Source organism: Momordica charantia (assembly GCF_013281855.1).
Source record: "Momordica charantia cultivar OHB3-1 chromosome 6 unlocalized genomic scaffold, Mcharantia_2.0 BLBB01000006.1, whole genome shotgun sequence".
Classification (NCBI taxonomy): domain Eukaryota; kingdom Viridiplantae; phylum Streptophyta; class Magnoliopsida; order Cucurbitales; family Cucurbitaceae; genus Momordica; species Momordica charantia.
Genome location: NW_028275164.1, coordinates 9,468,902 through 9,485,196, shown reverse-complemented (window position 1 = coordinate 9,485,196; position 16,295 = coordinate 9,468,902). Strand labels below are relative to the sequence as shown.

At 30.9% G+C, this 16,295-nt stretch overlaps 1 long non-coding RNA gene across 1 annotated transcript; it reads left to right on the top strand.

Moving 5' to 3' along the window:
- The first annotated feature begins 10,055 nt into the window (after positions 1-10,055).
- Positions 10,056-10,756, top strand: LOC148210658 (uncharacterized). The gene is made up of 2 exons (XR_015791912.1): positions 10,056-10,196; positions 10,398-10,756. It is a non-coding gene; the product is annotated as an uncharacterized LOC148210658 (long non-coding RNA).
- The last annotated feature ends 5,539 nt before the right edge of the window (positions 10,757-16,295 follow it).

Here is a 16,295-nt window from a genome sequence, read left to right as displayed (position 1 = left end):
GTGTCTGTATTAGATGAATGAGTGCGGGCTAGGGAAGCGTGTATATATAGGGAATCGTGTTATTGGTCACATTGGCCCACATCCTTAATTCAAATTTGTTCCTTTTGTTTCTCACTGTTCTTTGTATGTCCGTAGTATTCTTTCACGTTTTTTAATTCTTAGATTTCTCTCTTGCCGTTTGATATATATAATTGTTCACCATGAAAGGAAAATAACACTTTTACACTTTTACTTAGTAGTTAGTGTTAGATTGTTAACCGTAACAATGGTCTTAGAATCGTGCATAATCGAATTATTAGAATCAATAAGTAAACGAAGAACAATCAAACATGAACCTCAATATTAGATTGATCTTCCTTAACTAAACACACTAGAACTCAAAGCTCTCTGTCATATGAGATATATTTAAAGTATTGGAGACCATAACCCTTGTATTCTATTTATAAACTCTTCCGCGGACTCCTATTAAATCCATTAAGAATAAATGGGTATCCACCTAAAGAAAAGTTCATACTCAACGAAAATCAATGGACCCTTATTTACCAATCACTTTAGTTGGTCCATCAAATATTCGAATAATAATTATATTAATATGTGATCCATTATTTATTATTATAATATAAAAATATTCCAACAGTTAGTTTTATGTTTTAGGAAAAGGAAAAAAAAATAAAAGGACTAAATGCTCGCCCTAATTTTTTAGATTTTTCTGATCAATTTGGTACTTAATCTTAGGGCTGATCATCTGTCGGTCGGGGTTCGATTTTCCTTTGCAGTTTGGCACTGATCGGTCACGGTTCGGTTAGTCGGTTTGTTGATTTAACCAACGTTCCTTTTTTTATTCGGTTTCCTTTTTTATTATTTGGCGAGGGAGAATAGAGGGGGCCGGTGGGCAGCGACGGTGAGGAAGAGTGAGAGCGGGCCAGGGGAGGTTGGGCGGCAACGACGAGGAAGAGTGGGGCGGCGCGGTGACAACAGAGGGGGCGGTTGGACGGGGACGGTGACGGCAAGGAAGAAGGAGAATAGGGGGCGGTGGGTGGTGCGGTGAGAACGGAGAACAGAGGGAGGTGGTGGGCTTGGCGATGACAACGTGGTCTGGTGCGGCAGCAGGGAGGGATAGAGAGTGAGAGACTGAGAGTGAGACGTGAGAGAGTGACTGAGTGAGAGAAGAGAACACGGGGGCGGCACTGGCAGAGAATAAAGAAAGAACCCTAGGAATTAGGATTTAAATAATAATAATATAATATAGTCGGTCGATCGATCATCATCGATTGGTCTAAGGCTGTCGACCGATCGACTTTGTCAGTTCTGATATCCCAGAATCGATGCCGAACCACCGGCTTAAATCCTTCTTTTCATAGACAAATATTTTAAATTTGGTTAACAAAAAGTTGACTTTCCATTGAATGGTTATTTTGTTAGCATATTTAGACACATGTAAGTATGCCACATTGCACATGGAACTTGAAACATAATAATTTTTAGTTTCCATCTCCCACATTCAATTTTTTATTTTTTAGTACAACATGTCGGGGATTCGAACTCACAACCTCTTTGTTGGAGGTATACGCCAATTACCGTTGAGTTATACTCGCTTTGGCCTATCTCCCACATTCAATGATATAAAATCGTCTCCCCAATTGTACTAGCCTCCTTGATTCGTTGACCTTTTATTACGTGGTTCCAAATGAATGAAAGTTTCTGTTTTTAGCTACCCACACTTTCGTTTTAGAAACGTTTGAATTTCTATGCGCCCATTTGATTACATTTATATTTTTTGTTTCTTTTTTTTTTAAAAAAATTTAAACGTTTGGTAACTATTACTATTTTTTTGTTTCTCAACTTTAAGAATGGTATAAAAATTTTAGAAACAACAAAATCAAATTTCTTGTTTTTGGTTGAGATATATGTCAATTACTGCTAAACTATACTCGCTTTGACAAGAAACAAGGAACAATTAGAAAAAAGGAAAAAATGATCAACCCTTAGGGTTTTTTTTTCAAAAAAAAAAAAAAGGAAAAAAGGAAAATGAACATACGTTTTTATTATTTTTTCTATTTTTTAGTACACGTTCATTGTGAATTTTAGTGTACAATTTTTCACATGTTTTAAATGGATGGATTATCCTATTGCCAAATACTATTTTTTTCCTTCAATACTTTGTTGTAACATTTAAGTCTTTATTAGAAAATGTAGTTTCCTCTATAATTGGACTAGCCAATTTTGTACATCTTTTTAAGTTCTTTTATAAACTTACCATACAACAATGTTATTTATGCCAAAGTGTGTATATATATATATATATATATATATATATATATATATATTAAGTTTAATATTTATGGGATCAAGTCGATGACCTTAAGATGGTATAAATTAATTATTTAAAATGGAGCATAAAGTTTAAATTCTTATAAAAATAGTATGGTCCAGATAAAACTTAAACTAAAAAAAGTCAATTTTATTCTATATTTGAAAAAGAAAATGAAAAGTTGTCATATATTTTTAAAAAAATGCATAAATTTTTCTCAACCAAAAAAAATAATTTACATTCTTAAGTTGTCGTATTTAGATATAATTTGAAATGATATAAATTTGAATAAGGTATAAAAGAAAAAAAAAATTCCCCACTCACAACTAAAAGTTAGAAAATTGTAAAATACAACTAATAATAAATCACTCAAAAATCAAAAAAGCGTTTGTTAGAAGACTTTTTTATACACATGTTTTCAAAATTTACTGTTTTTCAACTTTTATTACATCGAGAAAAGCTAAGAAACACAAAATGTTTATATGAATAATTTATCCAATCCATCCGCTTTCACTACTAGAAATTCGGTCTATCGTGACGTTTTTATGACGTCACAAAAAGCTATCGTGACGTTTTTAACGCCGTCATGTATACGCCCATCACGAAAGGTATACGAGACGTTTAAAAAACATCACAAAAATTAGCACACGTGACAGTTTATTAGCGTCATGAAAGACATGGACTTTCACGACGTTCATAAATCATCATGAAATCGTGACGGTTATAGAATGTCACGAAAAAACCTTGAACATGGGAGGAGAAGTCACGTGACATCCTTTCGTGACGGTGTTTAAACGTCATGACAAGTTTATTCTGTGACGTTTGATAATTATCGTCCTAAAAAACATTTTGGTACGGTTTAAAAACGTCACTAATGATTTTATTTTGTGACAATAAAAAGAGGATCACTAAATATGTATTTAATTTTGATTGCAGATGTCGCGGATATAAATATCATATTGTCAACTTGTCGATCGAACACGCAAATATATTAATTTACCATAAGAAAGTTGAAATATATTAAACATGAACAAGGAAGCTAATATATTAATTTAGAATGTACTAGTATTCTCAAACACAAATTACATAATTACATAATTAAACATGTTCCTTACACACCAACCCCAACAACGATGCTCAGCCACCAATTAGTTGCATTCCTAATTGTCGACATCTTTGGGGTAAGAAATACCTAACGAAAAAACAATACCCAAGTTAGATAAATGATTAAACAAAAACCAACCTACATCAACATTCATAGTCTTCCTTATCAACTTACTCGATAATATAAATAAAACAACCAACAAACGACCAAATAGAAGAAGCGCGATTCAAATAAACCACATCCTACACTTTTTCTACATCCTTAAATTACATAGCACAAAATATCAATACAATCATCCTGTAAAGAAAGTATCAATATGATATGATAACCAACAAAAAGATCAAACAAAGTTCCAACATAACAGAGGTTACAATAACAAAAATAACCGAACATTTCTTCTATATCCTTCAGCAGCATAACACAAAATGAACTTAAACAATATAACATAAACTAGCTAGTATAGCAGAGGGATTGTAAACCTACATTCCTCGTCTATAATCAATATTCAGTATTCTTTGTAAACGTACTCAATAATATAACTATATTCCCAGCATATAACAAGTTCGATTCATAAGTATTTAATATTCAAATGCTATAGTATGAATGATGACGAAAAGCTTAAAATAGCTTACCTTTGTTATGATGGAACTTTGAATGAAACGGCCGCAACATGAATCAATTAGTTGCATTCCTAATTGTCGACGTCTTTGAGATCGTTAAAGACCTAATGAAAAACAATACCCAAGTTAGATAAATGAATAACGAAAGATAGATAAGGTAAGAAAGTCACTTTGTAAAAAAACGTGTCTCCAACATTATAAAATAAAAATAGACTACATAACAAGCTCACTACCTACTAATAGTATAAACACGTGTATTTATAAATAACAAACAACAGTCTTCTCTATCACAACTCAATAAAGTACAATAAGGATTTACTACTCATTCATCAAACATAACTCAAACAAAAAATGTCAAAATTTTAGCATGACCTCTGCTAAAATCCTAAAACCGCACATGCTAACTCATCAACCTCATGAGGATTACACCGAATTTATAGTTGCAACCCATGTATTCTCCTCATATAATGCCAATTGTTGAATCAGATATTCCTGCGCAAAGCAAAAGACTCTCTCTCATGGACAAGTCTCTTACATACAGCTAAACATAAACATAATAAGGCATCAAAAGATAAAACTAAATATCAAAATTAATCAAAATAGGAAAACAATTTTCCAACAACAAACAGAAAGTACATTCATTTGCTACAAGTACAGCTACTCTATTGGTTGTTACTTTTGCAAGAGTCAACTCTCCGTCAAGTGTTTTCCTTTCTTCCTGGAGGAGACAGAAATAAATCTCAACTATTTTGGTAATGCTCCAAGAATTCACTACTACAATTAGGACAGGGTATTTGCTTGCGGGTAGAGTAGAGATAAAAATATTGGATCTTCGATCAAAGAGATATTATCCAACAATAGTATGATAAATAACCTACAAGCCCTACTATTGATAGGAAGTACCAAAACCAAGTTCATTTCAAAGGAAATCAATGATGAGTACCCTCCTTTAAACCCATGAAAATGTTGATTGCCACGTAAGCCATGAACATGGTGAACAAGTTTATTTCAACTAAATCCATTTAAATGTACCAATTAGCTAGCCAGACTTGGAAATTCAAACCGAAAAAGTACATGAATTTGTTTTTTCAATTAACACGTAAAACAACCACTAAAGTACTTCCCACCAACATCAAGAATTATTAAAGTAGCCACATAAAACAAGACAAACAATATAACATACAAATGACATGGAAAAAAGCAAGTAAAAGTAGAAATTAAATATATAAGGAAGAACAAAGAAGACAAACAAACCTCTTCTTCCAACATATAGAACAAGGTGATCAAAAATCACGTTCCACATGAAATCATTAAAAACGTATGGAAATAATTTGAAGAACTATTGAACAGCTACACGAAACAAGCAAGCAAAAGATAAATAAAAACAAGAAACAAATAAGTATTTCTCAAAATAAACCTAGCTAAAAGCTTCATGTCCCTTGCTTTATGAATTCTATTATACTTGGAAAAGTTTCATAGTAGCCAAATTAGAAGAACCCGAAAAGAAAATATAGCAATAATTATAATAAAAATCAAACTAAAATCATACTAAAAAACAAGCATAGTTTTTAAGATCAATCTCTCATGTTGAAACAAAACTTAAGGTAGAACTTTCTACAATTCCAAAAAGGCATCATACTCATAACAAAAGAACAACTAATTAAATCCAACACAGTAAGGTAACAAGTTTACTTATATAACAAATAAACTAATAAGTCACTTATCGACGCACCAACCATAAAAAAGTTAGGTTTCATTGAATATTTCATATTTACAGCAACAATTAATCAAATCAACAACCAATACAAATTAGTTCACAACGTACCTTAAATACAAGCAACAATGAAAGTCGGAATGCACCACGAACTGAAGAAGATTCAGCTCAAGATTGATCAAAATAACTTAAAAACAAACCTCAAACAAGTCACAAGTTATTTTCTGTAACATTAAAAAAAATTAGGAATAGTGATTAGTCCAGTTTAATGAAAACCATGTTAATAGAAAGAATTCGTACCTTCTTAAAAAATTGAAGCGCATGTGAATTTGGTTAAAATTTCCAGGCTTGAGATCTTCTCAAGAACCATTGCATTATTATCCAAAGCTACACAATTGTTTTGAATTTTCTCACACAAAATTAACTATGAATTTAATAGGGACACATATCGACAGATGGCGGCGACAGTGCAGGGCTATGAACAAACGAACGGCGAGGAGTGACTGTGCTTGAGCGATGGCGATGAAAAATCGATTTGGGGGTAGGAATGAATGATAGAGATAAATGAATTTGGGGATTATTTTTAAAGCACCATCTCCCACGTATTTACCAAAATCTTTAAGTTAATTTACCTCTTTTTCTATATTCGTTTTCCACTTTGTAATTAAATTTGAAAAAACTAATTTGTATTTTCATTTTTCCAAGATTTGTAATTTCAAATTGCAATCCTTCGTATTGAAATTATAAGCATTAATTAAATCTTTTTCGATGGAAGAAAAAAATCAATGAAATTCTCTTTGTAAAATTCTTTTGATTAAAATTCTCTCGATTAAAATCCTTCGTCTAGAATTGATTAAAATTCTCTGTGTAAATTCGCTAACTTAATTTATCTTGGTTCAATAAAATTAAACTTAAATTCTAATTAGATCCTAACCTACCCAAAAATAGAACCCAAAATTTAGAAAATCGAAGGATTTAAATTATCAGCTTAGGCGAAAATCCGAGGGGAAAATCCGAAAGCACAAATTAAATCTTAAAAGCAAACTAACACGAACGCGAGTCGTTACATTTAGGGTGAAAAAATAATATAAAATAATGGAAATTGACTCATTCCTAAATTTTTTTTCTTTTAAAATGAAATAGAAATACAAAAATAATATTTATTTTCAATGGAATTCAAAATTTACTTAGTGAGAATTTCTACGACCTAAATTTTAGGTTTTTATGTTTTGTTAACTTCAATTCTAACAATGTCTAAAAAAATTAATATATTCCATCAAATTAGCTTCAAAGATTTTAAGTTAATTAATTACTTTTTTTTAATCTATTTTTCACTATGTTTTTTAAACGTCACGAAAAACCAACTTTTTGACCACCATTTCGTGACAGTTAGAAAAACGTCACGAAAAGTAAAAAATTCGGAACACTTCGTCATTTCCCGCCAAAAGTGCGCCTCAACCTTTCGTGACATTGTTTAAACGTCACGAAAAACCAACTTTTTGACGATCATTTCGTGACAGTTAGAAAAACGTCACAAAAAGTCAAAAATTCGGAACACTCTGTCATTTCGTGCCAAAAACGCGCATCAACCTTTCGTGACGTTTTTTAATTGTCATGAAAAACCAACTTTTTGACCACCATTTTGTGACGGTTAAAAAACGTCACGAAAGGTCAAATATTTGGAAATCTCCGTTTTTTTCGTCCAAAAATGCATTTTTTGCCTTTCGTGACACATATTTTTATTTTGAACAGTATTTTACTATTCATGAACATCACGAAAACCCAATTTTCTAATAGTGTTTTGCGCGGTAGTTTATTGATCCTTGAAATAGTATTAGATAGGTTCTATGTTTGAACTCTTGTATTATTGTTTCTCGAATATTCACTAGTTGGACTTTCTGCAATTATCTAAACCCACAAATGAGAAGAGTATTGAGATATTCATATATGAATTAAATTTACCCCATCCATCCGCTTCAGCTTTTGAGTTGAGTGGTAGTTTATCCATGCTTTAACCTATATCTCACAAATTTTATTCATGAAATTATTCAGGTGATTATTAATGGATAGAAATTATAAAAATCCTATAAAATCTTCTGTGAGAAAAGTTGCATTAATTTTCAGCCACAAGTACTTTGGTGGTTGTCTCGACTTTTTTGGACTTTGTTTTTTAAATTTGCCTCACAGTCACAATGACTTGGATACTTTATATTTGACATTATATATATTTTGCACATTTTTTCAATGGATATAGTTCTCTTACTATGCTCCATGAACAACACACACTAATTGGCAATTACCAATCTTAATTTAAAAAGTCGAAATTTCCATCTACTGATCAAAATTAAAATAAAATGTTTTGCCTTTCTGTTTAAACAAAGTTAAACTTGATAACTATTTCATTTCTGAAGGGTAATAAAAAAATACAGAAACCATCTATAAACTATAAAAGAAGTTATAATTTCATTTCTGAAGGGTAATTTCTGAAGGGTAATAAAAAAATACAGAAACCAAATTAAATTTCTCAAAGTTGAATATTTAATTTGAGAAATTTCCCATAAACTTATGAAATTATTGTAGTTAAGCAATGTCATATAAGTCCAATAGTGACGATAGTGATAGATAAAAAAAATAAATAAATAAAACATAAATTACTCTCCAACTATAAGGATTGTTTAAATTCCTCGAAATTAAACGCCCTCAGAATTCTTATTTTAACAATTATGTACCCTCCAAAATTTTAAATTTAGAATATAATTAAATTAATCTATAATATTAGGCATGGAACGATTATTTAACTTTGATAATCATGGAAATATTATTTTAAATTCAATAACTATACATTGTTAATTAATTGATGAATTAAAGTCCCATTAACGTAGCAGTAAAACCAACAAATTCGAACATATGAACTCAAGTGGATAAGACAAGTATTATCATTATAAAAGTCGATGGTTGATCTCCACTTCTATCATCGTTTAACTCAAAAAGAAGTTTAACTAAAAAACAACTTTGAGATATACGAGACGATAATTATGTTGAGCAATAATATAGGATACAAGAAGGTTGAATGTGAAAGAGTTATGCTTTCATATCCAAATTGTGATATAACAATATGATTAAATATTGATTTTGAGCCCGAGACAATGCAAAAGTATACCTATTTTTTTTATAGAGATAGAAAATCTGTTTGTGACATTTTTTAAATGTTATCTAAAATCTATAGTAGCAATATCATCCATTTTTAATATGATTTATTATTTAATATTTTAAATAAGCAAATAGAGGGTGGGAGATTCAAAGTTAGATACCTGTGTCAATTACGGCTGAAGTAAGTTCATGTTGGCTACTTTAAAATGAAAAAATTATTTTGTTGGTATGTTTTTCATAAATTTTATTCAATTAGTTAAGATAGTAATATTTTTTTATATATTGAAGTTAAAATTTTGAATCTCTCCTCCCATATTTGTAATGTTATATTCTAAAATATATATCTATGGGCCAAGTTGATAATATGTTTTCCCATGGTAATGACAAATGGGTTATTTAACATGAATTATCAACTAGAATTAATATCATTGAACAATTAAATGGTATTTAAATGGATTTAAAATTCCACATCTAAAACATGAAACAGTCTGACAGTGCAAAGGTTGCATTTCAACCACAAAAATTCTGAGGTCACCATTGAATTATTATTGAGTGTTCAAGAATAAATAATGAAAGTTTCTATTTATCAGATACTATGTATCTCTGTCCCTATTTTCGTATTAGTATGGTGGTGGTTGTTCTTTTGTTTTGTTTTTCTGATACACGTTCAAAGTATTTGAGTATAGAATTTTATGCACATTTTTTAGGTGGATGCATTCCTCTTGCCAAATATAATTTTGGGTAAATTAAAATTATTGATGTCGATTTTTGGACAAGTACTAGGTACGACTTCGTCTCCTAGCTCATGCTAGAACAGCACAAAAGTTTAACAGCAGTTTATTCTGTCGATTGCACTCTGATGCTTAAGTTAGTATTTAAGAGGAAAGCAAATGGGTATGGAGTGAATAGAGTAATTGCAAGAATCTCAATGAGACACTACAACAAAAAAGGTCTTCAGCGACGTTAATTAGTGACAAAACATATTTATCGTCGCAATTATTTTCGTCGCTGGAAACACGACGAAAAGTTCTTTTCGTCCCTGCAAAAGCGACGAAAATTGTTTTCGTCGCAAAATTGAAGCGGGCCCTCTTTGCCGCGTGTTGACATTTTCGTCGCCCAGCCCCTCATTTTTGCCCAACTCCTCTTTCTCTTCCTCCTCATCCAACGTATTTTATTTTATTTTTATTGATTTATATACCTTATATGCCCTATTTTTGTGTAGAATCGGCCCGGTTTGGGGCTTCTTTTCGCTGGAGTCATCGACCCTTGTTTTGCATTGAAGGATTTAGCATATTGGTATTTTATTTAAAGTTGGTTTATTGTTTCAATTGATTTATTGTGTTATGCATGTTTTGTTTATGGTCCAATAATTAAATTTGTGTTAAATATATATGTTTGAATTTACTTTTGATTTTGTTGAGACTTTGATGCTTTAAATTATACTTCTAATATATTTGCATAATGGTTGGCATAATCGATGTTATGTACATCTTTTAGGGTTCTCGCATCATTAATATATGGAGAGAAGGAGAGAGAAGACAGCGGGGAGGTATGTGGACCTCACCCGACATTCTATGTCATTTTCTTGCCATTTTAGAGTCGTGTGGTGGCGTTGGGGTAGCTAGGTCACATGACAAGTCGTGCCAGTGACGCTCCACAGAGATGAGTTTATTGGTACTTACCTTGCTTTTGGTTTGACCCAAAACGTCTCATACCAATGGACATAATTGTTCTCATCTTTATACCATGGATTATGCTCTTCCCCAGTCAATGTGGGATTTTGTATGCATTCCCTTACAAACCCAATGCATTTTCCCCTCATAAGTGTTATCAAAGTTGTGCATGCACTTGATTTACTCGTGTCGGTAGAGTCCTTTGGTGCCGGAAAAAACATTTTCCTCTCACAAGTGGTATCAAAGTTGTGCACTTGATTTACTCGTGTCGGTAAAGTCCTTTGGTGTCGGAAAAATGAAGAAGTTGTGAGTCTCAAAAAATGTAGTCATAATGTGATTCATGATTGAGCCATCAAATAGGTGGTGTGCTATGGAGAAGAGAAGTTAGCTCGGATAAGAGTTGAGATGGATGAGACTAGGTAGTACTTTATTTGAGGAGATGATTTTTAAAATGCGACCAAAAGCCTCATAGGTAGATCATTGATATATAAGTGAAGGACGACATTTTCATTATTTTTGAGTTAAATCAAAAGTAAAATCACGTGTCCAAAATAACAATATTATATGTGAAAATGTATGAACATGAGTTCATCAACTAAAATTTATATTATGAAACAATTAAATAGTATCTAACAGTGGATTTAAAGTATCCATTTCCAAAACTCACTTTAAACAGCCTGACAGTGAAAGGTTCCATTTCAACCACAAAAATTCTGAGGTCACTATTGAACCATCATGGTTGAGTGTCAATAATGAATTTAGGGTACAAAAGACTCTGTATCTGAGTCCATTGTCATATTAACGTGGTGATGTGGTTGTTCTTTTTCTAGTATGGAATTTTATGCACGTTTTTTAGATGGATGGATTTCTCTGGCCAAATATAAATTACGATAAATATCCTATTTTGATCCCACATTTTAAACTTGGTTTCTAGGTCTGAGAAACTTTTGATTGGTGGGTTTAATCTTGATTTCAATTTGAAAAGTGAGTTTCTTAATTCATGAAGTCTGACTGCATTTCTATCTAGTCCTTGACATTTTTCTTTTAATTTTTGGTTTTTGAAATTGATTTTCTATGTTATCCTTGTGATCAGTTGATGACTTAACAAAAAAACAATGTGTAAATTAGCATGATAAGAAAGTCATAAGAAATGATAGATTTTTCGTCGGTGGAAAAGCCATCAACTTTTTTGGAACATCTTTAATTGGGACTGAGAATGCGACAGACCTAAAGACATCGACATGGGGCAAGAATCCATGTTAGCATCTTTCTGCCAAGTCAGTCATCAATATGTTAATTTTTTTTTTTTTTTGTTAACTCACAGTGAGTGAATTCCATGGAAGCCAATCTGAGTTCAGCTTAGTAGTTAAAACATCAACTCCTTCCTTCGGTAAAGTTTGATAATCTATTTTCTCTATTTTTGTATTTAAGAAAAAAAAAAAATTGAATTCAGGTCCCTAGAATCCAACATCATTTGCTGGATATTTATTTTATATGATATGACATTTGTGTTCATGTCTGATAGTAACAAAAAGACAATTCTAGAAGATTAAACAAAACATTTTTAAAAGGTAAAAAATTTAAAATTGAATTTGTTATCCAATAAACCTATTTCTTAAAAATTAAAAACCAAAAACAAAAAATAGAAAATGAAATGATTATCATAGTATCTAATTAATTTCATTAAAACAAGAACAAAAACATTTTTCTTCTTCCCTTTTTCAATGTTTTATTTTTCTTCTTAAAAAACAAAATCTATGAAATTTTGTATGAACATAACATGAGATGTAACCATGAATATTAATAAAAATAACACTCTATTATCAACATGCACTTGTAAGAAAAGAGAAAAGAGTTGGGATCAATTAGATGCTCATAAGAAAAATGAAGATAAAGAAGAAAATTATGTTATGTTCATAAGAAAAATGATTTATTTAATCTTCTAGAATTATATTTTGTTACTATCAGAAATGAACACAAATACAATGTCATATAAAATAAATACTCAGCAAATATCATTCGACTCCAGAGACCTGAATTGAGTTTTTTTTTTTTTGAAGTACAAAAATAATGAAAATAGATGATCCAACGAAGGAAGGAGTTGAGTGTAAGTAAGTTAGCTTCTATGAGCTGAATTAACCATAAATTAACTTGACAAAAAAGGTTATCATATCGCTATCTCTGGAACTGTTGGTGTTCTCAGTCCCAAAGATGTTCCCAAAAAAGTTAATGGCATTTCCACCACGAAAAATCTATCATTTCCTATGAACTTTCTTATCATGCTAATTTACACATTGCTTTTTTTGTTAAGTCATCAACTTATCACAAGGATCATAGAAAATTAATTTCAAAAACCAAATTATTAAAAAAATGTCACTTTTCACACCTCAAGGACTACATAGAAATTGGATTTTTTTTTTTAATAATGTCTTATTTTAAACTTATTCCAAATATATATTACTCACCAAACTATTTTCAAGAGTTGTAGATTTGAGACGACCTATGTCACTTCACGCTATTCCAATTGCATGGCGCTTTGCTATTTTGGTCCCTGTATGTTTAGACTCGGTTCATTTTAGTCTATGTACTTTTAAAATGTTCATTTTGGTCCCTATACTTTTAACTTTGATTCATTTTAGTCCCTGTACTTTGAAAATATTCATTTTGGTCCCTGTACTTTTAAAAAGTGATCATTTTAGTCCATCTTCGCAAGATTTTAATACAAATTTTACACCTAACGAAAACAATTTAGTATAAAGTCATGTTTACATTGTAAGAAATATATTGATTATAATGCGGTGTTGAAATTGTGATAGAAAAAATGAGATTTAAAATAAAATGAAATAACCAAAATAGTCACTGTTTAAAAAGTACAAGGACCAAAATGAACATTTTCAAAATACAGGAACCAAAACGAACATTTTAAAAGTATAAGGACTAAAATGAACCAAAGCTAAAAGTACAGGGACGAAACTAGTATTTTAATATTTTTTATTTAAATTATGACATGTCGTCTCCTAAAAAGACGACCTATAACAAATTTGTACATATTTAAAATTCTGTTGCAGTGGTTGTACTCTTTTTTTTTAATCTAGAGATATTCGGTTCAAGTCTCTATTATATCACTTTTTTTTTTCCTAAAAGTGGTGGATATTGAACTCAAGACTTTTAGATTAAAAAATGGGCGCACAACCACTGCAGTAGAATATTAAATACATAAAAAATAGGCATAAGTCGTTTCTTGAAAAAGCGCTATGCAACTGGGGAAGCGTGAAGTAGCATAAGTCGTCTCTTCAATTTTCCAAATATTATTCTTGGAAATAGTTTGGTGGGTGATATATATTTGGAATAATTTTAAAATAAAATATTATTAAAAAAATCCCATGGAAATATAGTCAAACTTCATGAATTAAGAGAGTCACTTGTCAAATTTCTTGAGTGATCAAATTTAAATTAAGATTAAACCCACGAATCAAAAGTGTTGGCTTTGAAATTTCTCAGACCTAGAAACCAAGTTTAAAATGTGGGATCAAAATAGGATAATTTATCCTAATTTATATTTGGCCAGAGAAATCCATCCATCTAAAAAACGTGCATAAAATTCCATACTAAAAAAAAAAAGAACACAAAACGATCCTTCATTGTTGACACTCAACCATAATGGTTCAATAGTGACCTCAGAATTTTTGTGGTTCAAATGCAACCTTTCACTCTCAAGTTTTATGGTTGAATGATATTAGTTCTAGGAGACCTCAGAATTTTTGTGGTTCAAATGCAACCTTTCACTCTCAAGTTTTATGGTTGAATGATAATGGTTCAATAGTGACCTCAGAATTTTTGTGGTTCAAATGCAACCTTTCACTCTCAAGTTTTATGGTTGAATGATATTAGTTCTAGGAGATAATTCATGTTAAATAACCCATTTGTCATTACCATGGAAAAATATATATATATATTATCACCTTGGCCGCTAGATATATATTTTAGAATATAGGTAGAAGACATCTTAACTAGTTGAATAAAATTTCCAAAAAGTATACCAATAAAATAATTTGTTCATTTTAAAGTTTTAATTAAGATTTCAAGTTAACATGAACTTAGTCAGCGGTAATTGGTATCTGTCTCTAACTAGTTAGAGGTTGGAGATCATGAATTCGAATCTCCCAACCCCATTTGTTGATTTAAAATATAAAATAATGTGTAATATAAAAACATATGATATACCATTACTATAAATTAGACTTTAGATCACGACATTTAAAAAATATGACAAATTATACTTTAGACTTGAGTTTATAAGCTCAAACTTACTTATTGAACAAAATCAATAATGGCTTACTTGACAACTATTCGTACACAAACGTATAGTTGCAAAAGAGCAAGCAATGGTCAACGGTAATTGACACTTAACCTCTAACCAAGAGGTGGTGTGTTCGAAATGCTTCCATTATATGTTGTACTAAAAAATAATAACAATAAATAAATAACACGTATTGTTATTGAATTTAAAAGAATACTTTTATGATTATCAAATTAAATAATATTTTCATGCCTAGTATTATAGATTAATTTTATTCTACTTTAAATTAAAAATTTTGGAGGGTACATAATTATTAAAATAAGAATTCTGACCGCGTTTAATTTCGAGGAATTTAAACAACTCCATCAAGCAATGACCCTTTGCGTATGTACAGGTATAGAGACAGTATGCATACCCGCTAAGTATAAGAGTAAAAAGGCCAAAGGGCCACCGACTCTTAGGTAATAAAAAAACATTATTAGTGAATTATCTAAATTTGAGTGGAAGACTAGACGTAATCTTTAATGGTGAACCATTATAATTTTGTTGTTTCTTTTATTCCTGTGTTTACTATTTTCTTCCTTATTTACATATTCTGGTTGTGTTTAGATATCCCAGTGGAAGGGGAAATTATTGAGGACCATTAATTTCCCTAACACCAACATCTCGATTTAAGAAAATATAAATTTTTTGAGAGTGATTGATCAAATTAAAAGTTTGATTATTGGACACAACGGTACCCAAGTCTGCCAAGGTGAGCATAGTTCAGCAGTAATTGATATATATATTCAACCAAGAGATTGTGAGTTCGATCCCCCACCCTATGTCGTACTAAAAAAGATACCCAAATATCTCATGTACGATATGATATTAATACGACAATGGACTCACATACATAGTCCTGGGTACCCAAAATTCTTGAACAAAAATGTGGTTCATTCATTATATTATTGAACACTATTATAATGGGTCCAAGATAGTGACCTCAGAATTTTTGTGGTTCAAATGAAACCTTTCACGTACTCTCAGACTATTTAAAGTGAGTTTTGGAAGTGGAAATTTTAAATCCACCATTAAATACCATTTAATTGTTTCATAATATTAGGTTTATTTGATAAATTCATGTTAATATATTTTCACACTGATGTAACATTGTCCACTTTTAGATACAAGTTCTTGTAACTTTACTTTAAATCAAAAGACAACGGAGATTTCATCTCTCACTTATATACCAATGATCTATCAACGTGAGACTTTTGTTGCATTTTAAAAAATCCTCCCCTCGAAGAAATTAAAGTACTATTGAACATCACCGTTTCAACTCTTATTCAAGCTAACTCCTCTCTTCTCCATAGGACACAACCATGGATCACACTATGAGTACATCTTTTGAGGCTCACCACTTATTTGTTTAGCACTAAA